The 27140-nt window shown below is 35.8% G+C and overlaps 1 pseudogene; it reads left to right on the top strand.

Moving 5' to 3' along the window:
• Positions 1-27140, top strand: part of LOC147678710 (phospholipid scramblase family member 5-like) — a 91026-nt pseudogene that overhangs the window by 13542 nt on the left and 50344 nt on the right.

Below are 27140 nucleotides of genomic sequence, written 5' to 3'. Positions count from 1 at the left end.
CATGTGTGCCTCCATACCTTGGAATGTCAATCCCTACTTAAAATGAAAGTGGAAGTTGTCTGGGATAAAATTCTAGAAGGACTAGAGTGTACTTCCTTGAGTAAACTTAAAAAGCAAGTGCCTTAGGAATCCGAGGAGAATAAGTGTGACAGCATAGAGTAATGAGGACAAAAGAGTTGGTTACATGCCATGTTCCCTCTTTTCACTATGAGCAGCAGCCCTGTGTTTGCATGCATATTTTGCTCGACTGTGTGCAGAATCAAGAACAAGAATGAGCTACAACGGGAGTGATTGTGAATCTGCATCCGCGGATTGAATGCGGACGAGGCCGGTGGGTGAGTGTCGGGGGTAAGAAGCTGAAGAGGCCAGCCAAGATGATTATAAAAAAAACCTACCAGATAAAGATAAGCACGTATGTCCTCTGTCGCTTCTAATTACGTGCGTGCAAAATTTCCTTTACGCCACCATAATCTTGTGCCGTTTCTGGAACTCTGTGTTACCTGTAGTTTCTGAGACTGTGCCATTACTCCATGCAAGCAAGATTTTGTGTAGGACCACAGACCATGCGAATGAAGCAACCCCAAGCCGCTGCTGTGTGCATGGCACACAATTTTGCTCTATTTTGTAGCTGCAGGGGACTCCCATAAACGTGCAGGGGGCTCCCATAAACATGCAGTGGCTCCCTTAAACCTGCAACGGCGCCCATAAACCTGCAGGGGGCTCCCATAAACCTGCAGGGGATTCCCATAAACTTGCAGTGGCTCCCTTCAACCTGCAGGGGGCTCACATAAACCATCAGGGTGCTCCTGTAAACCTGCAGAGGCTCCCTTAAACCTGCAGGGGGCTCCGATAAACCTGCAGTGGCTCCCTTAAACCTGTAACGGCGCCCATAAACCTGCAGGGGGCTCCCATAAACCTGCAGGGGGCTCTCATAAACCTGCAAAACCTGCAGGGGCTCTCATAAACCTGCAGGGGATTCCCATAAACCTCCAGTGGCTCCCTTAAACCTGCAGGGGGCTCACATAAACCATCAGGGTGCTCCTGTAAACCTGCAGTGGCTCCCTTAAACCTGCAGGGGGCTCCAATAAACCTGCAGGGGGCTCCCATGAACCTGCAGGTGGCTCCCATGAACCTGCAGTCACTCCCATAAACCTGCAGGGGGCTCCCATAAACCTGCAGTAGGCTCCCATAAACCATCAGTGGGCTCATAAACCAGCAGGGTGCTCCCATAAACCTGTGGGGGGCTGGTCAACGCCTAGTTTGTCCCTGGAGTGGTCCTCCCTCCCTGGAAGGAAGCGATGGTGAAGACACTTCTTAAAAAACCCAGCCCTGACCCTATTGCTCTGGGAAATTACCTTCCCATCTCACTTCTCCCCAAGATCAGCAAAATCAATGAAAAATATATCAACTCAGTGCTGTCTGCCATTTTAGAGACTCACAAACTCCTCCACCCATCTCAAACGGGGTTTTAACCTCGTCAAGGAACTGTCACGGCCTTGCTCTCAGTTGTGGGCGAGTCTGAAAAATCTTGGACTCCAGAGGCACCACTGTGGTCCTCTTCCTGGACCTCAGCGCAGCCTTCGATACGGTCAACCACAATATCCTGGTCCATAGACTTAGAAAACTGGGGGTGACCGGAGTAGCTCTGGTATGGCTACAATCTTTCCTGAGTGACAGTTCCTTCCAGGTCTTTGACGGTGATGTGGCCTCTAAACAGGTGCCTCTTTGCTGTGGAGTTCCTCAAGGGTCATTCCTGAGCCCCACTCTGTTTAACGCATATATGAGCTCGTTAGCGGAGTCGGTGCTACCTTTTGGAGTACACATAGTGACCTATGCAGATGACACACAACTTGTGGTTGGGTTTAATCATGCTGATAACGCCCCTCCTAGCCTTCGGCCTTGCTTGGAAGAAATTGACAAATGGATGAACAACTCCTTCCTGAAACTAAACGGGGGAAAAACGAGATGATGATTCTGGGGAATCGGTCTCCCCTTGACCTTAATACAATATGTCCGACTACCTTGGGTCCCATCCCTATCCCCAAGACTCAGTTAAAAAGTCTGGGTGTCTGGCTAGACCAAGACCTCGCTTTCAAGACACAGCGGCCACAAGCTATGGCATCCTGAAAATGCTCCATAAAGTCCTCCCTCTCCTCCCTTTTCAGGCAAGAAAAATCATGGTTCAGGCACTTATCCTCCCATGGCTGGATTACGGGAATGCCCTTTACTTTTTACGATACAAAACTGGGCAGCCAGAATCCCATGTTGACACTAAAACCTGGGCTTCTATGGGAATTCACAAGGGCATATCATCAAGCCCATTATCGCCACTTAAGCGGGAGTTTCCTGCCGATAAAAGCGGCGATAATGTATCTCCATTTCTTGATAATACGGCCCAAGGTTTCCTCTGAGAGGAGAATCCCGAATGAGAATCATGCCACCTTTTGTGGGTGAGGGATTTCGTCCTAAAAAGGGATCATCCCACAGTTAGATCTGTGTGATATTGTCAGTGTCTTATTCCTTTCTTTGCGTGTTGTTTTTCTAGACTCAAGGATTTATTGGTATATTGGTGTGTAGGAAGTTACCTGAGTGGATGTGGCATAGACAATGCAATTATTGAGGCTGAAATCTTTGGAAGCGATACTGTCCAGGCTGAATTGAGTGGAATTCTTTGTTCGTTAAATGGTATGATCATCATTCCTGAGGCTATAGAAAGATTGCATTGGAATGCTTTCTGGAATAAGAATCACAAATTAGGTTTTGCATATCCTATCTCAAAAAAGAACAAGGCACTTCATTCAAAAGAAATGAACACAGACGTTTCAATTATTGCAAGTGGAATGATTGTCAATGAGGAGTTGGTGCCTGCAGAAATATTTTCAAAGGTATGGGCCATATTGTTCAAGAACCTAAGAGCAAATTGGGGGAAGCTGTCCTTCACGTTGTTAAAATGTTGAATGGGCCTTGTGGAATGGTTCCAATCAAGCCATTGTACTATCAAATGACACAGATGTTATTATTGAGCTATTTAGATTTGTTACAATATTTTAAGTCAAGAATTGTCAGAGTTATGGATACGTTATAGAACAGGCGGGAAAAGACACTTAATCCCGCTTCATATTCTGTATAAGAAACTTGACCCAGAGATGCCCAGTGTTCTTACCAAGGCACATATTCTTATGGGTGATGACACTATGAGCTAATTTGGAACGAAGCTTTCCGCTTTAACTGCTGAACAATGAAGTTTCTAAAAGGATTTGCTGAGACAGAAGAAGAACGTACCTTTAATTGCCTATTGTGCATGTGTGGAAAACCAGTTCTGATTGTCACACATTTGACGATCTTCAGTACAGTGAGTTCAAGAGATCAGTCCCGCTAAGCGACCACCCACCGCCATCATATTCTGTGCGTATGCACATTTAAAGAGCGTTATACTTGATCAAAATATGTGTAAATGTTTTGGATCATGCATATGTAGAGAAAGATCAGTGTGAATTTGGTTTGGAAGATATTGTTGAGGTGCTAAAACCTATGAAATTTCTGAAGCCTCTTCTCATAGAACCTACACGTACATGTACTTGCAACACCTGTGCTACAAAAAAGATGTTTGTGTCGATAAGCTCTTCTCAAATGTTCAACATTCTGCAAATGTACCAAGAGCGATTGCCGAAACAAATAAAGTGAACTATGAATATGTGTCTAAAACAGGAGTGATAAACATGATTTTTTCATTATTGAGATCATAAACATTGGTGTATGCATAAAAGGATCAAAATCATTTTTTTCATTTCTATATCTGTCTCTTCTTCCTCTATTATAGGTGCTATTTTGAAAAATGGCAGGAAGGTTGCTATGAAGAGTTATTTTCTGTCTTTATAAGACTACTTGACCTCCAAAACCTATGTTTTGGCACCAAAATGAAGTATATATGTTTCATGGTTCCTTAAATATTACATAATCACTGCAACACCACCTCCATTTTTAAAAGTGTTGATATCTACCCAAGCTAAATTATTTCTCTAATGATCCAAAAACACAAACTAAAAATGAAAATTACTAGACAGTACTTTTCTTACGGAGGTATATCAGGGGGCCGGGAATATGTGGGTTGTGGGCATCGAAGTACGCCAAGGATATTCAGAGCATTTGACTGTTTATTGCAAACTCTTGAATTTTATTTTGGTAACTACACATCTAGTTGAGAGGTGCCCTGGTTCTTACCACTTTTATATAGATAAATAGATCAACTTATACTTGATTGGGTCTGTTTTATTTCCAGATTTGTGCCATGTCTAATAGTCTGATGATTACCTAATGCTCACATCTTTTATTTCTCCTTTTTAGGCGTCAATGCTAAGTGGTGCACAGACTTGTTAAAACAAGAGTGCAGAGAGGTGACTGGCGACACACTTTGAAATGTCGGCTCCAGGTAAGCAAAAGAGCCAAATGCCCCTCTGTGTCTCTGTAGGAACAGCCTCACTTGAGGGAGTCAAATAGTTTTTTTAATTTTTAATTTCCATCTCTAAACTCTTGCCTTAAAATTGCCTCCGTTGCTGATGCAAAAAAATGATCATTTTTTAGGTGTCGCTTACATATAGATACCTTTAGCTATCTGATAAGAGCCATGTCTTCTTACATCCAAACACACAGATACATGCATATACACATATACAGAGTGTCTTTTGGACAGCTCCTTTCAGCCATTGGCTACTGTGGACCAACTAGCTTGTCACTGGCTAATGAGACTGTCCTTCAGAGATAGTGTCAGCGGATGTGAGCACCTCAGAAGTCAACCACACAGGCATAACCATTTTTTTCTTTATTATTAGGTAATCTTAAGGGATTCCATCCTCCCCTTTCTGTAGATGCCCCCACCTCCTTCCATGTCACTTCCACTGCATGTTTTTTGTTTTATTGTTTATTTTTTTATTCCAGATCCCAGCATCTGCAGAGTGCTACCAATCCACTGGGTTCATTTTATGCATTTCAGCACACATTATTTTTTAGTTTACCATTCAGGCATGTTGGATTGGTAAATTAAAAAAAAAAAAAACAATATTGCTGTTGTTTATCACAAGCATGCAACACAGCCACATGTTTTTTGTTGCGACACTTATGCTTGCCTGCATCAGACATGGTGGCCATCTTGGAATGGTTATGCTTCCAGGATGGCCTCCTTGTTCAACAGACATGCACATGCATGCATGGTTGTATCGTGGTGGCCATTTTGGCAAATGTGTGACTTATTGGCTTTTCCACTGCATTTTCTCATGCTCTTATTTTGAATGTTTCTAGACAATTGTCTGTACAGAAAAAAATTAATACTGCACAGTTTTGTGAGAAAAAACTAAACTTCTTCTATGTGCTTGATAGATTTTGCGATGTTGGATTGGTAATGGTAAATGGCGCGGGATTGAGGCCGGGTAATGGAAGTCCTCCAGAGCCTTGTGTGCTGCTTTCACTGGCCTGTCTTGTTATTCCCAAAATATTGAGGTCACACCTGGTAGATTCCCTAAGTTTCAAAAAGAAACCTAAGCCTTACTGGAGATCAGGATATCTGACTGGTGTCGCTCACACCTCTCCTACTGAGTTCAGCTTTGGTGGCAGGAATGTTTGGAGTGGTATAAGCAGAACCTCACGCTATAAGCTGATATCAGTATGCACTCACAAAATTAGCATTTTACATTATGATTATGCATCATACACTATTAATCTACAAACCATGTGTGTTAGAATGATTGTGAATAGTATAAACACCTCAGCAATAATTATGCAAATTATGGCAAGGGTCAGAGAAGCACCCAGCCTTATTTAATTGCATGTCCTTAACCTCTATGGGTAGAACCTGCATAAGTTATAACCAGCAGTTTAGCAGCATACATATATTAGATTATCAAAATACACCAGGCCACAAAAAGCCTTCCTGCATGGCTTACTGTGCCATCAGATAATGCTTTAAGGTAGATGGCACAGTTGTATTAGCTTATCAAAATGTACTAGGTCATGAAAAGCCTTTCTGCATGGCTTACTGTGCCATCAGATGATGCCTTGAGGCAGATGGCACAGTTGCATTAGCTTATCAAAATGTACTAGGTCATGAAAATCCTCTCTGCATGGCTTACTGTGCCATCAGATGATGCTTTGAGACTGATGGCACAGTTGTATTAGCTTATCAAAATGTACTAGGTCATGAAATGCCTCCCTGCATGGCTTACTGTGCCATCAGATGATGCCTTGGGGGAGATGGCACGGTTGTATTAGCTTATCAAAATACACCAGCTCCCGAAAAGCCTCCCTGCAACTTTACTGTGCCATCAGACGATGCTCTCAGGCAGATGTCACTGGAAGTCAAGGGCACTGATGAAACTGTGACTTCTAAGCCCAGTGTGTTAAGTCTAGCAGTATATTAGAGACTTTTAGTTGCATAACCTGGAAGTCACCCAAATGATTCCCATTTTGATGACCCCGTAGGCTGATGTAGGGCTTCTACTCTTTCTACCCAAGCTCCCCTACCCCTGTTTGCCTCTTTCATCCAGGAGCTGATGAGCTGTGCGGCCTCCAGGGCAAGTCTCGTTCTTGGGGCAGCGGGTGGCGACTGTTTTTCGAGTCACCTGTGCTAGATAAGTGGTCAGGGCATATGAACTGAAGGACAGTTAGAGCTTTGCAATTGCTTATGGGAGCTAAGAGCCTAGAGTCACCTGACAGCTGTCAACTCGGGTTCCATTGGTGGCAGCCGTGAGCTCAAGGGCCACCAGTGACAGCTAAGGGCTTTGATAGAGGCCAGCACTTGTGACTTGTGTTTATTCTGCAGATTATACCAGCCCCCCATCTAAGGGCATGGAGGACAACCAACCAGGCTACAATGCCTTACAGCCTCCAGCGCCAGGAGCTATGAACATCCCTCTTCAACCTCAAGGGCTCCCGCAAGCGCAACAGATGGCCATCATGCCCTACTTAGCGGAGATTCCTGGAGTGCCCCCGGGCTGGAATACCTGACACAGGTGAGGCTTACAACTACCGACCATTCATCAGATTCTCGTTTCTGAAAGGCGACCCCTCTTCCCTTGTATGCTGTGGTTTATCTCTGTCATGCATTTCTGTTGCACCTTCAGAGCATTCATTGCTTCTGCTGTATATATGTTACATTGATACAGCACCTATCTCATTCATTCAATCCGATATATCTCTCTGTCATACGTATATGTTATATCCCCATAGTCCCTGTCGGGTATCAGGCAAAGATACTCTCATGTCTACTGAAGTCTGCCCAAGTTTCTTCAGCAGACTGGGGTTGCCCAACACTAATGTGGAAAGTTACAGCTTTTGCTCCTCCATGGCAGCAAGCATCTAAGGCTGAGCTTTCCCCAGTTTGCGTGACGTTTTATAGGTTTCTTCTGACCTTTGCTTCAGGTGAGAGTCCACGAGAGCGGACGAAAGCTCATTATCAGGTGCCTGGATCTCTCATGAGAAGAAAAGAAGGACCCTGAGAAAGATGGAAGAAAGATAACCTTACAAATGCTGAGCCAGCCATTTATCAATCCTCGCCTTGCAGAGCGAGGCTGACATGTCAGGAGTGAGAGAACTGAACAGACTTTGTATAACAAGGGCAGAATGCGGGAAACGGCATGGCAGTAGATGAACCAACATAGGGTCTGCTTCAACTTTAACTGGTAAGGGATTTTCCTTGCAATGCCACAGTATCGAGCTCTCTAATTGAATCTGTAAACTGTATGTTCTGTTCCATCTCTACTCTTAAGTATCAGCTGTTGTAACTTTGTTACATCTTTGCATTGAATGTTGCATCTCTGTTATATCTATACTCTTAAGTATCAGCTGTTGTAACTTTGTTACATCTTTCCATTGAATGTTGCATCTCACTTATATCTCTACTGTTAAGTATCAGCTGTTGTTACTTTGTTACATCTTTGCATTGAATGTTGCATCTCTCTCATATCTCTACTCTTAAGTATCAGATGTTGTAACTTTGTTACATCTTTGTATTGAATGTTGCATCTCTCTCATCTCTACTGTTAAGTATCAGCTGTTGTAACTTTGTTACATCTTTGTATTGAATGTTGCATCTCTCTCATATCTCTACTCTTAAGTATCAGCTGTTGTTACTTTGTTACATCTTTGCATTGAATGTTGCATCTCTCTCATATCTCTACTCTTAAGTATCAGCTGTTGTAACTAAGTATCAGCTGTTGTAACTTTGTTACATCTTTGCATTGAATGTTGCATCTCTCTCATATCTCTACTGTTAAGTATCAGCTGTTGTTACTTTGTTACATCTTTGCATTGAGTGTTGCATCTCTGTTATATCTCTACTCTTAAATATCAGCTGTTGTAACTATGTTACATCTTTGTATTGAATGTTGCATCTCTCTCATATCTCTACTGTTAAGTATCAGCTGTTGTTACTTTGTTACATCTTTGCATTGAATGTTGCATCTCTGTTATATCTCTACTGTTAAGTATCAGCTGTTGTAACTTTGTTACATCTTTGTATTGAATGTTGCATCTCTGTTATATCTCTACTCTTAAGTATCAGCTGTTGTAACTTTGTTACATCTTTGCATTGAATGTTGCATCTCTCTCATATCTCTACTGCTAAGTATCAGCTGTTGTAACTTTGTTACATCTTTGTATTGAATGTTGCATCTCTCTCATATCTCTACTCTTAAGTATCAGCTGTTGTAACTATGTTACATCTTTGTATTGAATGTTGCATCTCTCTCATATCTCTACTGTTAAGTATCAGCTGTTGTTACTTTGTTACATCTTTGTATTGAATGTTGCATCTCTCTCATATCTCTACTCTTAAGTATCAGCTGTTGTAACTATGTTACATCTTTGTATTGAATGTTGCATCTCTGTTATATCTCTACTGTTAAGTATCAGATGTTGTAACTTTGTTACATCTTTGTATTGAATGTTGCATCTCTCTCATATCTCTACTCTTAAGTATCAGCTGTTGTAACTATGTTACATCTTTGTATTGAATGTTGCATCTCTCTCATATCTCTACTCTTAAGTATCAGCTGTTGTTACTTTGTTACATCTTTGCATTGAGTGTTGCATCTCTGTTATATCTCTACTCTTAAGTATCAGCTGTTGTAACGTTGTTACATCTTTCCATTGAATGTTGCATCTCTCTTATATCTCTACTCTTAAGTATCAGCTGTTGTAACTTTGTTACATCTTTCCATTGAATGTTGCATCTCTCTTATATCTCTACTGTTAAGTATCAGCTGTTGTTACTTTGTTACATCTTTGCATTGAATGTTGCATCTCTGTTATATCTCTACTCTTAAGTATCAGCTGTTGTAACGTTTACATCTTTCCATTGAATGTTGCATCTCTGTTATATCTCTACTCTTAAGTATCAGCTGTTGTAACTTTGTTTACATCTTTGCATTGAATGTTGCATCTCTGTTATATCTCTACTGTTAAGTATCAGCTGTTGTAACTTTGTTACATCTTTGCATTGAATGTTGCATCTCTCTTATACCTCTACTCTTAAGTATCAGCTGTTGTAACTTTGTTACATCTTTGTATTGAATGTTGCATCTCTGTTATATCTCTACTGTTAAGTATCAGCTGTTGTAACTTTGTTACATCTTTGCATTGAATGTTGCATCTCTCTCATATCTCTACTCTTAAGTATCTGCTGTTGTAACTTTGTTACATCTTTGCATTGAATGTTGCATCTCTCTTATACCTCTACTCTTAAGTATCAGCTGTTGTAACTTTGTTACATCTTTGTATTGAATGTTGCATCTCTGTTATATCTCTACTGTTAAGTATCAGCTGTTGTAACTTTGTTACATCTTTGCATTGAATGTTGCATCTCTCTCATATCTCTACTCTTAAGTATCAGCTGTTGTAACTTTGTTACATCTTTGCATTGAATGTTGCATCTCTCTCATATCTCTACTCTTAAGTATCAGCTGTTGTAACTTTGTTACATCTTTGCATTGAATGTTGCATCTCTCTCATATCTCTACTGTTAAGTATCAGCTGTTGTTACTTTGTTACATCTTTGCATTCAATGTTGCATCTCTCTTATATCTCTACTCTTAAATATCAGCTGTTGTAACTTTGTTACATCTTTCCATTGAATGTTGCATATCTCTCATATCTCTACTGTTAAATATCAGCTGTTGTAACTTTGTTACATCTTTGTATTGAATGTTGCATCTCTCTCATATCTCTACTGTTAAGTATCAGCTGTTGTAACTTTGTTACATCTTTGCATTGAATGTTGCATCTCTCTCATATCTCTACTCTTAAGTATCAGCTGTTGTTACTTTGTTACATCTTTGCATTGAATGTTGCATCTCTGTTATATCTCTACTCTTAAGTATCAGCTGTTTTAACTTTGTTACATCTTTCCATTGAATGTTGCATCTCTCTTATATCTCTACTGTTAAGTATCAGCTGTTGTTACTTTGTTACATCTTTGCATTGAATGTTGCATCTCTGTTATATCTCTACTCTTAAGTATCAGCTGTTGTAACGTTGTTACATCTTTCCATTGAATGTTGCATCTCTCTTATATCTCTACTGTTAAGTATCAGCTGTTGTAACTTTGTTACATCTTTGCATTGAATGTTGCATCTCTGTTATATCTCTACTGTTAAGTATCAGCTATTGTAACTTTTTTACATCTTTGTATTGAATGTTGCATCTCTCTCATATCTCTACTCTTAAGTAACAGCTATTGTAACTTTGTTACATCTTTGCATTGAATGTTGCATCTCTCTCATATCTCTACTGTTAAGTATCAGCTGTTGTTACTTTGTTACATCTTTGCATTGAATGTTGCATCTCTGTTTTATCTCTACTCTTAAGTATCAGCTGTTGTAACTTTGTTACATCTTTACATTGAATGTTGCATCTCTCTTATATCTCTACTGTTAAGTATCAGCTGTTGTAACTTTGTTACATCTTTGCATTGAATGTTGCATCTCTATTACATCTCTTCTGTTAAGTATCAGCTGTTGTAACTTTGTTACATCTTTGCATTGAATGTTGCATCTCTGTTATATCTCTACTGTTAAGTATCAGCTGTTGTAACTTTGTTACATCTTTGCATTCAATGTTGCATCTCTCTTATATCTCTACTCTTAAGTATCTGCTGTTGTAACTTTGTTACATCTTTGTATTGAATGTTGCATCTCTCTCATATCTCTACTGTTAAGTATCAGCTGTTGTAACTTTGTTACATCTTTGTATTGAATGTTGCATCTCTCTCATATCTCTACTGTTAAGTATCAGCTGTTGTAACTTTGTTACATCTTTGTATTGAATGTTGCATCTCTCTCATATCTCTACTGTTAAGTATCAGCTGTTGTAACTTTGTTACATCTTTGCATTCAATGTTGCATCTCTCTTATATCTCTACTCTTAAGTATCTGCTGTTGTAACTTTGTTACATCTTTGTATTGAATGTTGCATCTCTCTCATATCTCTACTGTTAAGTATCAGCTGTTGTAACTTTGTTACATCTTTGTATTGAATGTTGCATCTCTCTCATATCTCTACTGTTAAGTATCAGCTGTTGTAACTTTGTTACATCTTTGCATTGAATGTTGCATCTCTGTTATATCTCTACTGTTAAGTATCAGCTGTTGTTACTTTGTTACATCTTTGCATTGAATGTTGCATCTCTCTTATATCTCTACTGTTAAGTATCAGCTGTTGTAACTTTGTTACACCTTTGCATTGAATGTTGCATCTCTCTCATATCTCTACTGTTAAGTATCAGCTGTTGTTACTTTGTTACATCTTTGCATTGAATGTTGCATCTCTCTTATATCTCTACTGTTAAGTATCAGCTGTTGTAACTTTGTTACATCTTTGCATTGAATGTTGCATCTCTCTCATATCTCTACTGTTAAGTATCAGCTGTTGTAACTTTGTTACACCTTTGCATTGAATGTTGCATCTCTGTTATATCTCTACTGTTAAGTATCAGCTGTTGTAACGTTGTTACATCTTTCCATTGAATGTTGCATCTCTGTTATATCTCTACTCTTAAGTATCAGCTGTTGTAACTTTGTTACATCTTTCCATTGAATGTTGCATCTCTCTTATATCTCTACTGTTAAGTATCAGCTGTTGTTACTTTGTTACATCTTTGCATTGAATGTTGCATCTCTGTTATATCTCTACTCCTAAGTATCAGCTGTTGTAACTTTGTTACATCTTTGCATTGAATGTTGCATCTGTTATATCTCTACTCTTAAGTATCAGCTGTTGTAACTTTGTTACATCTTTGCATTAAATGTTGCATCTCTCTCATATCTCTACTGTTAAGTATCAGCTGTTGTTACTTTGTTACATCTTTGCATTGAATGTTGCATCTCTGTTATATCTCTACTCTTAAATATCAGCTGTTGTAACTTTGTTACATCTTTCCATTGAATGTTGCATATCTCTCATATCTCTACTGTTAAATATCAGCTGTTGTAACTTTGTTACATCTTTGTATTGAATGTTGCATCTCTCTCATATCTCTACTGTTAAGTATCAGCTGTTGTAACTTTGTTACATCTTTGCATTGAATGTTGCATCTCTCTCATATCTCTACTGTTAAGTATCAGCTGTTGTTACTTTGTTACATCTTTGCATTGAATGTTGCATCTCTGTTATATCTCTACTCTTAAGTATCAGCTGTTGTAACTTTGTTACATCTTTCCATTGAATGTTGCATCTCTCTTATATCTCTACTCTTAAGTATCAGCTGTTATAACTTTTTTACATCTTTGTATTGAATGTTGCATCTCTCTTATATCTCTACTGTTAAGTATCAGCTGTTGTAACTTTGTTACATCTTTGCATTGAATGTTGCATCTCTCTTATATCTCTACTCTTAAGTATCAGCTGTTGTAACTTTTTTACTTCTTTGCATTGAATGTTGCATCTCTGTTATATCTCTACTGTTAAGTATCAGCTGTTGTAACTTTGTTACATCTTTGCATTGAATGTTGCATCTCTGTTATATCTCTACTCTTAAGTATCAGCTGTTGTAACTTTGTTACATCTTTCCATTGAATGTTGCATCTCTCTCATATCTCTACTCTTAAGTATCAGCTGTTGTAACTTTTTTACTTCTTTGCATTGAATGTTGCATCTCTGTTATATCTCTACTCTTAAGTATCAGCTGTTGTAACTTTGTTACATCTTTCCATTGAATGTTGCATCTCTCTTATATCTCTACTCTTAAGTATCAGCTGTTATAACATTTTTACATCTTTGTATTGAATGTTGCATCTCATTTATATCTCTACTGTTAAGTATCAGCTGTTGTAACTTTGTTACATCTTTGCATTGAATGTTGCATCTCTGTTATATCTCTACTCTTAAGTATCAGCTGTTATAACTTTTTTACTTCTTTGCATTGAATGTTGCATCTCTGTTATATCTCTACTGTTAAGTATCAGCTGTTGTTACTTTGTTACATCTTTGCATTGAATGTTGCATCTCTGTTATATCTCTACTCTTAAGTATCAGCTGTTGTAACTTTTTTACATCTTTGCATTGAATGTTGCATCTCTCTTATATCTCTACTGTTAAGTATCAGCTGTTGTAACTTTGTTACATCTTTGCATTGAATGTTGCATCTCTCTTATATCTCTACTCTTAAGTATCAGCTGTTATAACTTTTTTACATCTTTGTATTGAATGTTGCATCTCTGTTATATCTCTACTGTTAAGTATCAGCTGTTGTTACTTTGTTACATCTTTGCATTGAATGTTGCATCTCTGTTATATCTCTACTCTTAAGTATCAGCTGTTGTAACTTTTTTACATCTTTGCATTGAATGTTGCATCTCTCTTATATCTCTACTGTTAAGTATCAGCTGTTGTTACTTTGTTACATCTTTGCATTGAATGTTGCATCTCTCTCATATCTCTACTCTTAAGTATCAGCTGTTGTAACTTTGTTACATCTTTCCATTGAATGTTGCATCTCTCTTATATCTCTACTCTTAAGTATCAGCTGTTATAACTTTTTTACATCTTTGTATTGAATGTTGCATCTCTCTCATATCTCTACTGTTAAGTATCAGCTGTTGTTACTTTGTTACATCTTTGCATTGAGTGTTGCATCTCTGTTATATCTCTACTCTTAAGTATCAGCTGTTGTAACGTTGTTACATCTTTCCATTGAATGTTGCATCTCTCTTATATCTCTACTGTTAAGTATCAGCTGTTGTAACTTTGTTACATCTTTGCATTGAATGTTGCATCTCTCTTATATCTCTACTGTTAAGTATCAGCTGTTGTTACTTTGTTACATCTTTGCATCGAATGTTGCATCTCTCTTATATCTCTACTCTTAAGTATCAGATGTTATAACTTTTTTACATCTTTGTATTGAATGTTGCATCTCTCTTATATCTCTACTGTTAAGTATCAGCTGTTGTTACTTTGTTACATCTTTGCATTGAATGTTGCATCTCTGTTATATCTCTTCTGTTAAGTATCAGCTGTTGTAACTTTGTTACATCTTTGCATTGAATGTTGCATCTCTGTTATATCTCTACTGTTAAGTATCAGCTGTTGTAACGTTGTTACATCTTTCCATTGAATGTTGCATCTCTCTTATATCTCTACTGTTAAGTATCAGCTGTTGTAACTTTGTTACATCTTTGCATTGAATGTTGCATCTCTGTTATATCTCTTCTGTTAAGTATCAGCTGTTGTAACTTTGTTACATCTTTGCATTGAATGTTGCATCGCTGTTATATCTCTACTGTTAAGTATCAGCTGTTGTAACGTTGTTACATCTTTGCATTGAATGTTGCATCTCTCTTATATCTCTACTGTTAAGTATCAGCTGTTGTAACTTTGTTACATTTTTGCATTGAATGTTGCATCTCTGTTATATCTCTTCTGTTAAGTATCAGCTGTTGTAACTTTGTTACATCTTTGCATTGAATGTTGCATCTCTCTTATATCTCTACTCGTAAGTATTAGCTGTTGTAACTTTGTTACATCTTTGTATTGAATGTTGCATCTCTGTTATATCTCTACTGTTAAGTATCAGCTGTTGTAACTTTGTTACATCTTTGCATTGAATGTTGCATCTCTCTTATACCTCTACTCTTAAGTATCAGCTGTTGTAACTTTGTTACATCTTTGTATTGAATGTTGCATCTCTCTCATATCTCTACTCTTAAGTATCAGCTATTGTAACTTTGTTACATCTTTGCATTGAATGTTGCATCTCTCTCATATCTCTACTGTTAAGTATCAGCTGTTGTTACTTTGTTACATCTTTGCATTGAATGTTGCATCTCTCTTATATCTCTACTCTTAAGTATCAGCTGTTGTAACTTTGTTACATCTTTGCATTGAATGTTGCATCTCTCTTATATCTCTACTGTTAAGTATCAGCTGTTCTTACTTTGTTACATCTTTGCATTGAATGTTGCATCTCTGTTATATCTCTACTCTTAAGTATCAGCTGTTGTAACTTTGTTACATCTTTACATTGAATGTTGCATCTCTCTTATATCTCTACTGTTAAGTATCAGCTGTTGTAACTTTGTTACATCTTTGCATTGAATGTTGCATCTCTGTTACATCTCTTCTGTTAAGTATCAGCTGTTGTAACTTTGTTACATCTTTGCATTGAATGTTGCATCTCTGTTATATCTCTACTGTTAAGTATCAGCTGTTGTAACTTTGTTACATCTTTGCATTCAATTTTGCATCTCTCTTATATCTCTACTCTTAAGTATCTGCTGTTGTAACTTTGTTACATCTTTGTATTGAATGTTGCATCTCTCTCATATCTCTACTGTTAAGTATCAGCTGTTGTAACTTTGTTACATCTTTGTATTGAATGTTGCATCTCTCTCATATCTCTACTGTTAAGTATCAGCTGTTGTAACTTTGTTACATCTTTGTATTGAATGTTGCATCTCTCTCATCTCTACTGTTAAGTATCAGCTGTTGTAACTTTGTTACATCTTTGCATTGAATGTTGCATCTCTGTTATATCTCTACTGTTAAGTATCAGCTGTTGTTACTTTGTTACATCTTTGCATTGAATGTTGCATCTCTGTTATATCTCTACTCTTAAGTATCAGCTGTTGTAACTTTGTTACATCTTTCCATTGAATGTTGCATCTCTCTTATATCTCTACTGTTAAGTATCAGCTGTTGTTACTTTGTTACATCTTTGCATTGAATGTTGCATCTCTGTTATATCTCTACTCCTAAGTATCAGCTGTTGTAACTTTGTTACATCTTTGCATTGAATGTTGCATCTGTTATATCTCTACTCTTAAGTATCAGCTGTTGTAACTTTGTTACATCTTTGCATTAAATGTTGCATCTCTCTCATATCTCTACTGTTAAGTATCAGCTGTTGTTACTTTGTTACATCTTTGCATTGAATGTTGCATCTCTGTTATATCTCTACTCTTAAATATCAGCTGTTGTAACTTTGTTACATCTTTCCATTGAATGTTGCATATCTCTCATATCTCTACTGTTAAATATCAGCTGTTGTAACTTTGTTACATCTTTGTATTGAATGTTGCATCTCTCTCATATCTCTACTGTTAAGTATCAGCTGTTGTAACTTTGTTACATCTTTGCATTGAATGTTGCATCTCTCTCATATCTCTACTGTTAAGTATCAGCTGTTGTTACTTTGTTACATCTTTGCATTGAATGTTGCATCTCTGTTATATCTCTACTCTTAAGTATCAGCTGTTGTAACTTTGTTACATCTTTCCATTGAATGTTGCATCTCTCTTATATCTCTACTGTTAAGTATCAGCTGTTGTTACTTTGTTACATCTTTGCATTGAATGTTGCATCTCTGTTATATCTCTACTCTTAAGTATCAGCTGTTGTTACTTTGTTACATCTTTGCATTGAATGTTGCATCTCTGTTATATCTCTACTCTTAAGTATCAGCTGTTGTAACTTTGTTACATCTTTCCATTGAATGTTGCATCTCTCTTATATCTCTACTCTTAAGTATCAGCTGTTATAACTTTTTTACATCTTTGCATTGAATGTTGCATCTCTCTTATATCTCTACTGTTAAGTATCAGCTGTTGTAACTTTGTTACATCTTTGCATTGAATGTTGCATCTCTCTTATACCTCTACTCTTAAGTATCAGCTGTTGTAACTTTGTTACATCTTTGTATTGAATGTTGCATCTCTCTTATATCTCTACTGTTAAGTATCAGCTATTGTTACTTTGTTACATCTTTGCATTGAATGTTGCATCTCTCTTATACCTCTACTCTTAAGTATCAGCTGTTATAACTTTTTTACATCTTTGTATTGAATGTTGCATCTCTCTTATATCTCTACTGTTAAGTATCAGCTGTTGTTACTTTGTTACATCTTTGCATTGAATGTTGCATCTCTGTTATATCTCTACTCTTAAGTATCAGCTGTTGTAACTTTTTTACATCTTTGCATTGAATGTTGCATCTCTCTTATATCTCTACTGTTAAGTATCAGCTGTTGTAACTTTGTTACATCTTTGCATTGAATGTTGCATCTCTGTTATATCTCTACTCTTAAGTATCAGCTGTTATAACTTTTTTACATCTTTGCATTGAATGTTGCATCTCTCTTATATCTCTACTCTTAAGTATCAGCTGTTGTAACTTTGTTACATCTTTGCATTGAATGTTGCATCTCTCTTATATCTCTACTCTTAAGTATCTGCTGTTATAACTTTTTTACATCTTTGTATTGAATGTTGCATCTCTCTCATATCTCTACTGTTAAGTATCAGCTGTTGTAACTAAGTATCAGCTGTTGTAACTTTGTTACATCTTTGCATTGAATGTTGCATCTCTCTTATATCTCTACTGTTAAGTATCAGCTGTTGTAACTTTGTTACATCTTTGCATTGAATGTTGCATCTCTCTTATATCTCTACTGTTAAGTATCAGCTGTTGTAACTAAGTATCAGCTGTTGTAACTTTGTTACATCTTTGCATTGAATGTTGCATCTCTGTTATATCTCTACTCTTAAGTATCAGCTGTTATAACTTTTTTACATCTTTGCATTGAATGTTGCATCTCTCTTATATCTCTACTGTTAAGTATCAGCTGTTGTAACTTTGTTACATCTTTGCATTGAATGTTGCATCTCTCTTATATCTCTACTCTTAAGTATCTGCTGTTATAACTTTTTTACATCTTTGTATTGAATGTTGCATCTCTCTCATATCTCTACTGTTAAGTATCAGCTGTTGTAACTAAGTATCAGCTGTTGTAACTTTGTTACATCTTTCCATTGAATGTTGCATCTCTCTCATATCTCTACTGTTAAGTATCAGCTGTAGTAACTAAATATCAGCTGTTGTAACTTTGTTACATCTTTGCATTGAATGTTGCATGTCTCTCATATCTCTACTCTTAAATATCAGCTGTTGTAACTTTGTTACATCTTTCCATTGAATGTTGCATATCTCTCATATCTCTACTGTTAAATATCAGCTGTTGTAACTTTGTTACATTTTTGTATTGAATGTTGCGTCTCTCTCATATCTCTACTGTTAAGTATCTTCTGTTGTTACTTTGTTACATCTTTGCATTGAATGTTGCATCTCTGTTATATCTCTACTCTTAAGTATCAGCTGTTGTAACTTTGTTACATCTTTCCATTGAATGTTGCATCTCTCTTATATCTCTACTGTTAAGTATCAGCTGTTGTTACTTTGTTACATCTTTGCATTGAATGTTGCATCTCTCTTATATCTCTACTGTTAAGTATCAGCTGTTGTAACTTTGTTACATCTTTGCATTGAATGTTGCATCTCTCTTATATCTCTACTCTTAAGTATCTGCTGTTATAACTTTTTTACATCTTTGTATTGAATGTTGCATCTCTCTCATATCTCTACTGTTAAGTATCAGCTGTTGTAACTAAGTATCAGCTGTTGTAACTTTGTTACATCTTTGCATTGAATGTTGCATCTCTCTTATATCTCTACTGTTAAGTATCAGCTGTTGTAACTTTGTTACATCTTTGCATTGAATGTTGCATCTCTCTTATATCTCTACTCTTAAGTATCTGCTGTTATAACTTTTTTACATCTTTGTATTGAATGTTGCATCTCTCTCATATCTCTACTGTTAAGTATCAGCTGTTGTAACTTTGTTACATCTTTGCATTGAATGTTGCATCTCTCTTATATCTCTACTCTTAAGTATCTGCTGTTATAACTTTTTTACATCTTTGTATTGAATGTTGCATCTCTCTCATATCTCTACTGTTAAGTATCAGCTGTTGTAACTAAGTATCAGCTGTTGTAACTTTGTTACATCTTTCCATTGAATGTTGCATCTCTCTCATATCTCTACTGTTAAGTATCAGCTGTTGTAACTAAGTATCAGCTGTTGTAACTTTGTTACATCTTTGCATTGAATGTTGCATCTCTCTTATATCTCTACTCTTAAGTATCTGCTGTTATAACTTGTTTTACATCTTTGTATTGAATGTTGCATCTCTCTCATATCTCTACTGTTAAGTATCAGCTGTTGTAACTAAGTATCAGCTGTTGTAACTTTGTTACATCTTTGCATTGAATGTTGCATCTCTCTTATATCTCTACTGTTAAGTATCAGCTGTTGTAACTTTGTTACATCTTTGCATTGAATGTTGCATCTCTCTTATATCTCTACTCTTAAGTATCTGCTGTTATAACTTTTTTACATCTTTGTATTGAATGTTGCATCTCTCTCATATCTCTACTGTTAAGTATCAGCTGTTGTAACTTTGTTACATCTTTGCATTGAATGTTGCATCTCTCTTATATCTCTACTCTTAAGTATCTGCTGTTATAACTTTTTTACATCTTTGTATTGAATGTTGCATCTCTCTCATATCTCTACTGTTAAGTATCAGCTGTTGTAACTAAGTATCAGCTGTTGTAACTTTGTTACATCTTTCCATTGAATGTTGCATCTCTCTCATATCTCTACTGTTAAGTATCAGCTGTTGTAACTAAGTATCAGCTGTTGTAACTTTGTTACATCTTTGCATTGAATGTTGCATGTCTCTCATATCTCTACTCTTAAATATCAGCTGTTGTAACTTTGTTACATCTTTCCATTGAATGTTGCATATCTCTCATATCTCTACTGTTAAATATCAGCTGTTGTAACTTTGTTACATCTTTGTATTGAATGTTGCATCTCTCTCATATCTCTACTGTTAAGTATCAGCTGTTGTTACTTTGTTACATCTTTGCATTGAATGTTGCATCTCTGTTATATCTCTACTCTTAAGTATCAGCTGTTGTAACTTTGTTACATCTTTCCATTGAATGTTGCATCTCTCTTATATCTCTACTGTTAAGTATCAGCTGTTGTTACTTTGTTACATCTTTGCATTGAATGTTGCATCTCTGTTATATCTCTACTCTTAAGTATCAGCTGTTGTAACTTTTTTACATCTTTGCATTGAATGTTGCATCTCTCTTATATCTCTACTGTTAAGTATCAGCTGTTGTAACTTTGTTACATCTTTGCATTGAATGTTGCATCTCTCTTATATCTCTACTCTTAAGTATCTGCTGTTATAACTTTTTTACATCTTTGTATTGAATGTTGCATCTCTCTCATATCTCTACTGTTAAGTATCAGCTGTTGTAACTAAGTATCAGCTGTTGTAACTTTGTTACATCTTTGCATTGAATGTTGCATCTCTCTTATATCTCTACTGTTAAGTATCAGCTGTTGTAACTTTGTTACATCTTTGCATTGAATGTTGCATCTCTCTCATATCTCTACTGTTAAGTATCAGCTGTTGTTACTTTGTTACATCTTTGCATTGAATGTTGCATCTCTGTTATATCTCTACTCTTAAATATCAGCTGTTGTAACTTTGTTACATCTTTCCATTGAATGTTGCATATCTCTTATATCTCTACTGTTAAGTATCAGCTGTTGTTACTTTGTTACATCTTTGCATTGAATGTTGCATCTCTGTTATATCTCTACTCTTAAGTATCAGCTGTTGTAACTTTTTTACATCTTTGCATTGAATGTTGCATCTCTCTTATATCTCTACTGTTAAGTATCAGCTGTTGTAACTTTGTTACATCTTTGCATTGAATGTTGCATCTCTCTTATATCTCTACTCTTAAGTATCTGCTGTTATAACTTTTTTACATCTTTGTATTGAATGTTGCATCTCTCTCATATCTCTACTGTTAAGTATCAGCTGTTGTAACTAAGTATCAGCTGTTGTAACTTTGTTACATCTTTGCATTGAATGTTGCATCTCTCTTATATCTCTACTGTTAAGTATCAGCTGTTGTAACTTTGTTACATCTTTGCATTAAATGTTGCATCTCTCTCATATCTCTACTGTTAAGTATCAGCTGTTGTTACTTTGTTACATCTTTGCATTGAATGTTGCATCTCTGTTATATCTCTACTCTTAAATATCAGCTGTTGTAACTTTGTTACATCTTTCCATTGAATGTTGCATATCTCTCATATCTCTACTGTTAAATATCAGCTGTTGTAACTTTGTTACATCTTTGTATTGAATGTTGCATCTCTCTCATATCTCTACTGTTAAGTATCAGCTGTTGTAACTTTGTTACATCTTTGCATTGAATGTTGCATCTCTCTCATATCTCTACTGTTAAGTATCAGCTGTTGTTACTTTGTTACATCTTTGCATTGAATGTTGCATCTCTGTTATATCTCTACTCTTAAGTATCAGCTGTTGTAACTTTGTAACATCTTTCCATTGAATGTTGCATCTCTCTTATATCTCTACTGTTAAGTATCAGCTGTTGTTACTTTGTTACATCTTTGCATTGAATGTTGCATCTCTGTTATATCTCTACTCTTAAGTATCAGCTGTTGTTACTTTGTTACATCTTTGCATTGAATGTTGCATCTCTGTTATATCTCTACTCTTAAGTATCAGCTGTTGTAACTTTGTTACATCTTTCCATTGAATGTTGCATCTCTCTTATATCTCTACTCTTAAGTATCAGCTGTTATAACTTTTTTACATCTTTGCATTGAATGTTGCATCTCTCTTATATCTCTACTGTTAAGTATCAGCTGTTGTAACTTTGTTACATCTTTGCATTGAATGTTGCATCTCTCTTATACCTCTACTCTTAAGTATCAGCTGTTGTAACTTTGTTACATCTTTGTATTGAATGTTGCATCTCTCTTATATCTCTACTGTTAAGTATCAGCTGTTGTTACTTTGTTACATCTTTGCATTGAATGTTGCATCTCTCTTATACCTCTACTCTTAAGTATCAGCTGTTATAACTTTTTTACATCTTTGTATTGAATGTTGCATCTCTCTTATATCTCTACTGTTAAGTATCAGCTGTTGTTACTTTGTTACATCTTTGCATTGAATGTTGCATCTCTGTTATATCTCTACTCTTAAGTATCAGCTGTTGTAACTTTTTTACATCTTTGCATTGAATGTTGCATCTCTCTTATATCTCTACTGTTAAGTATCAGCTGTTGTAACTTTGTTACATCTTTGCATTGAATGTTGCATCTCTGTTATATCTCTACTCTTAAGTATCAGCTGTTATAACTTTTTTACATCTTTGCATTGAATGTTGCATCTCTCTTATATCTCTACTCTTAAGTATCAGCTGTTGTAACTTTGTTACATCTTTGCATTGAATGTTGCATCTCTCTTATATCTCTACTCTTAAGTATCTGCTGTTATAACTTTTTTACATCTTTGTATTGAATGTTGCATCTCTCTCATATCTCTACTGTTAAGTATCAGCTGTTGTAACTAAGTATCAGCTGTTGTAACTTTGTTACATCTTTGCATTGAATGTTGCATCTCTCTTATATCTCTACTGTTAAGTATCAGCTGTTGTAACTTTGTTACATCTTTGCATTGAATGTTGCATCTCTCTTATATCTCTACTGTTAAGTATCAGCTGTTGTAACTAAGTATCAGCTGTTGTAACTTTGTTACATCTTTGCATTGAATGTTGCATCTCTGTTATATCTCTACTCTTAAGTATCAGCTGTTATAACTTTTTTACATCTTTGCATTGAATGTTGCATCTCTCTTATATCTCTACTGTTAAGTATCAGCTGTTGTAACTTTGTTACATCTTTGCATTGAATGTTGCATCTCTCTTATATCTCTACTCTTAAGTATCTGCTGTTATAACTTTTTTACATCTTTGTATTGAATGTTGCATCTCTCTCATATCTCTACTGTTAAGTATCAGCTGTTGTAACTAAGTATCAGCTGTTGTAACTTTGTTACATCTTTCCATTGAATGTTGCATCTCTCTCATATCTCTACTGTTAAGTATCAGCTGTTGTAACTAAATATCAGCTGTTGTAACTTTGTTACATCTTTGCATTGAATGTTGCATGTCTCTCATATCTCTACTCTTAAATATCAGCTGTTGTAACTTTGTTACATCTTTCCATTGAATGTTGCATATCTCTCATATCTCTACTGTTAAATATCAGCTGTTGTAACTTTGTTACATTTTTGTATTGAATGTTGCATCTCTCTCATATCTCTACTGTTAAGTATCAGCTGTTGTTACTTTGTTACATCTTTGCATTGAATGTTGCATCTCTGTTATATCTCTACTCTTAAGTATCAGCTGTTGTAACTTTGTTACATCTTTCCATTGAATGTTGCATCTCTCTTATATCTCTACTGTTAAGTATCAGCTGTTGTTACTTTGTTACATCTTTGCATTGAATGTTGCATCTCTCTTATATCTCTACTGTTAAGTATCAGCTGTTGTAACTTTGTTACATCTTTGCATTGAATGTTGCATCTCTCTTATATCTCTACTCTTAAGTATCTGCTGTTATAACTTTTTTACATCTTTGTATTGAATGTTGCATCTCTCTCATATCTCTACTGTTAAGTATCAGCTGTTGTAACTAAGTATCAGCTGTTGTAACTTTGTTACATCTTTGCATTGAATGTTGCATCTCTCTTATATCTCTACTGTTAAGTATCAGCTGTTGTAACTTTGTTACATCTTTGCATTGAATGTTGCATCTCTCTTATATCTCTACTCTTAAGTATCTGCTGTTATAACTTTTTTACATCTTTGTATTGAATGTTGCATCTCTCTCATATCTCTACTGTTAAGTATCAGCTGTTGTAACTTTGTTACATCTTTGCATTGAATGTTGCATCTCTCTTATATCTCTACTCTTAAGTATCTGCTGTTATAACTTTTTTACATCTTTGTATTGAATGTTGCATCTCTCTCATATCTCTACTGTTAAGTATCAGCTGTTGTAACTAAGTATCAGCTGTTGTAACTTTGTTACATCTTTCCATTGAATGTTGCATCTCTCTCATATCTCTACTGTTAAGTATCAGCTGTTGTAACTAAGTATCAGCTGTTGTAACTTTGTTACATCTTTGCATTGAATGTTGCATGTCTCTCATATCTCTACTGTTAAGTATCAGCTGTTGTAACTTTGTTACATCTTTGCATTGAATGTTGCATCTCTCTTATATCTCTACTCTTAAGTATCTGCTGTTATAACTTGTTTTACATCTTTGTATTGAATGTTGCATCTCTCTCATATCTCTACTGTTAAGTATCAGCTGTTGTAACTAAGTATCAGCTGTTGTAACTTTGTTACATCTTTGCATTGAATGTTGCATCTCTCTTATATCTCTACTGTTAAGTATCAGCTGTTGTAACTTTGTTACATCTTTGCATTGAATGTTGCATCTCTCTTATATCTCTACTCTTAAGTATCTGCTGTTATAACTTTTTACATCTTTGTATTGAATGTTGCATCTCTCTCATATCTCTACTGTTAAGTATCAGCTGTTGTAACTTTGTTACATCTTTGCATTGAATGTTGCATCTCTCTTATATCTCTACTCTTAAGTATCTGCTGTTATAACTTTTTTACATCTTTGTATTGAATGTTGCATCTCTCTCATATCTCTACTGTTAAGTATCAGCTGTTGTAACTAAGTATCAGCTGTTGTAACTTTGTTACATCTTTCCATTGAATGTTGCATCTCTCTCATATCTCTACTGTTAAGTATCAGCTGTTGTAACTAAGTATCAGCTGTTGTAACTTTGTTACATCTTTGCATTGAATGTTGCATGTCTCTCATATCTCTACTCTTAAATATCAGCTGTTGTAACTTTGTTACATCTTTCCATTGAATGTTGCATATCTCTCATATCTCTACTGTTAAATATCAGCTGTTGTAACTTTGTTACATCTTTGTATTGAATGTTGCATCTCTCTCATATCTCTACTGTTAAGTATCAGCTGTTGTTACTTTGTTACATCTTTGCATTGAATGTTGCATCTCTGTTATATCTCTACTCTTAAGTATCAGCTGTTGTAACTTTGTTACATCTTTCCATTGAATGTTGCATCTCTCTTATATCTCTACTGTTAAGTATCAGCTGTTGTAACTTTGTTACATCTTTGCATTGAATGTTGCATCTCTCTTATATCTCTACTCTTAAGTATCTGCTGTTATAACTTTTTTACATCTTTGTATTGAATGTTGCATCTCTCTCATATCTCTACTGTTAAGTATCAGCTGTTGTAACTAAGTATCAGCTGTTGTAACTTTGTTACATCTTTGCATTGAATGTTGCATCTCTCTTATATCTCTACTGTTAAGTATCAGCTGTTGTAACTTTGTTACATCTTTGCATTGAATGTTGCATCTCTCTTATATCTCTACTCTTAAGTATCTGCTGTTATAACTTTTTTACATCTTTGTATTGAATGTTGCATCTCTCTCATATCTCTACTGTTAAGTATCAGCTGTTGTAACTTTGTTACATCTTTGTATTGAATGTTGCATCTCTCTCATATCTCTACTGTTAAGTATCAGCTGTTGTAACTTTGTTACATCTTTGCATTGAATGTTGCATCTCTGTTATATCTCTTCTGTTAAGTATCAGCTGTTGTAACTTTGTTACATCTTTGCATTGAATGTTGCATCTCTCTTATATCTCTACTGTTAAGTATCAGCTGTTGTAACTTTGTTACATCTTTGCATTGAATGTTGCATCTCTGTTATATCTCTTCTGTTAAGTATCAGCTGTTGTAACTTTGTTACATCTTTGCATTGAATGTTGCATCTCTGTTATATCTCTACTGTTAAGTATCAGCTGTTGTAACTTTGTTACATCTTTGCATTGAATGTTGCATCTCTGTTATATCTCTACTGTTAAGTATCAGCTGTTGTAACTTTGTTACATCTTTGCATTGAATGTTGCATCTCTCTTATATCTCTACTCTTAAGTATCTGCTGTTGTAACTTTGTTACATCGTTGTATTGAATGTTGCATCTCTCTCATATCTCTACTGTTAAGTATCAGCTGTTGTAACTTTGTTACATCTTTGTATTGAATGTTGCATCTCTCTCATATCTCTACTGTTAAGTATCAGGTGTTGTAACTTTGTTACATCTTTGTATTGAATGTTGCATCTCTCTCATCTCTACTGTTAAGTATCAGCTGTCGTAACTTTGTTACATCTTTGCATTGAATGTTGCATCTCTCTCATATCTCTACTGTTAAGTATCAGCTGTTGTAACTTTGTTACATCTTTGTATTGAATGTTGCATCTCTGTTATATCTCTACTGTTAAGTATCAGATGTTGTAACTTTGTTACATCTTTGTATTGAATGTTGCATCTCTCTCATCTCTACTGTTAAGTATCAGCTGTTGTAACTTTGTTACATCTTTGTATTGAATGTTGCATCTCTCTCATATCTCTACTGTTAAGTATCAGGTGTTGTAACTTTGTTACATCTTTGTATTGAATGTTGCATCTCTCTCATCTCTACTGTTAAGTATCAGATGTTGTAACTTTGTTACATCTTTGTATTGAATGTTGCATCTCTCTCATATTTCTACTGTTAAGTATCAGCTGTTGTAACTTTGTTACATCTTTGTATTGAATGTTGCATCTCTCTCATATCTCTACTGTTAAGTATCAGATGTTGTAACTTTGTTACATCTTTGCATTGAATGTTGCATCTCTGTTATATCTCTACTGTTAAGTATCAGCTGTTGTAACTTTGTTACATGTTTGCATTCAATGTTGCATCTCTCTTATATCTCTACTCTTAAGTATCTGCTGTTGTAACT

The sequence above is a fragment of the Lissotriton vulgaris genome, chromosome 12 (genome assembly GCF_964263255.1).
Source record: "Lissotriton vulgaris chromosome 12, aLisVul1.2, whole genome shotgun sequence".
NCBI classification, from domain to species: domain Eukaryota; kingdom Metazoa; phylum Chordata; class Amphibia; order Caudata; family Salamandridae; genus Lissotriton; species Lissotriton vulgaris.
This window is presented reverse-complemented; position numbering and strand designations above follow the sequence as displayed.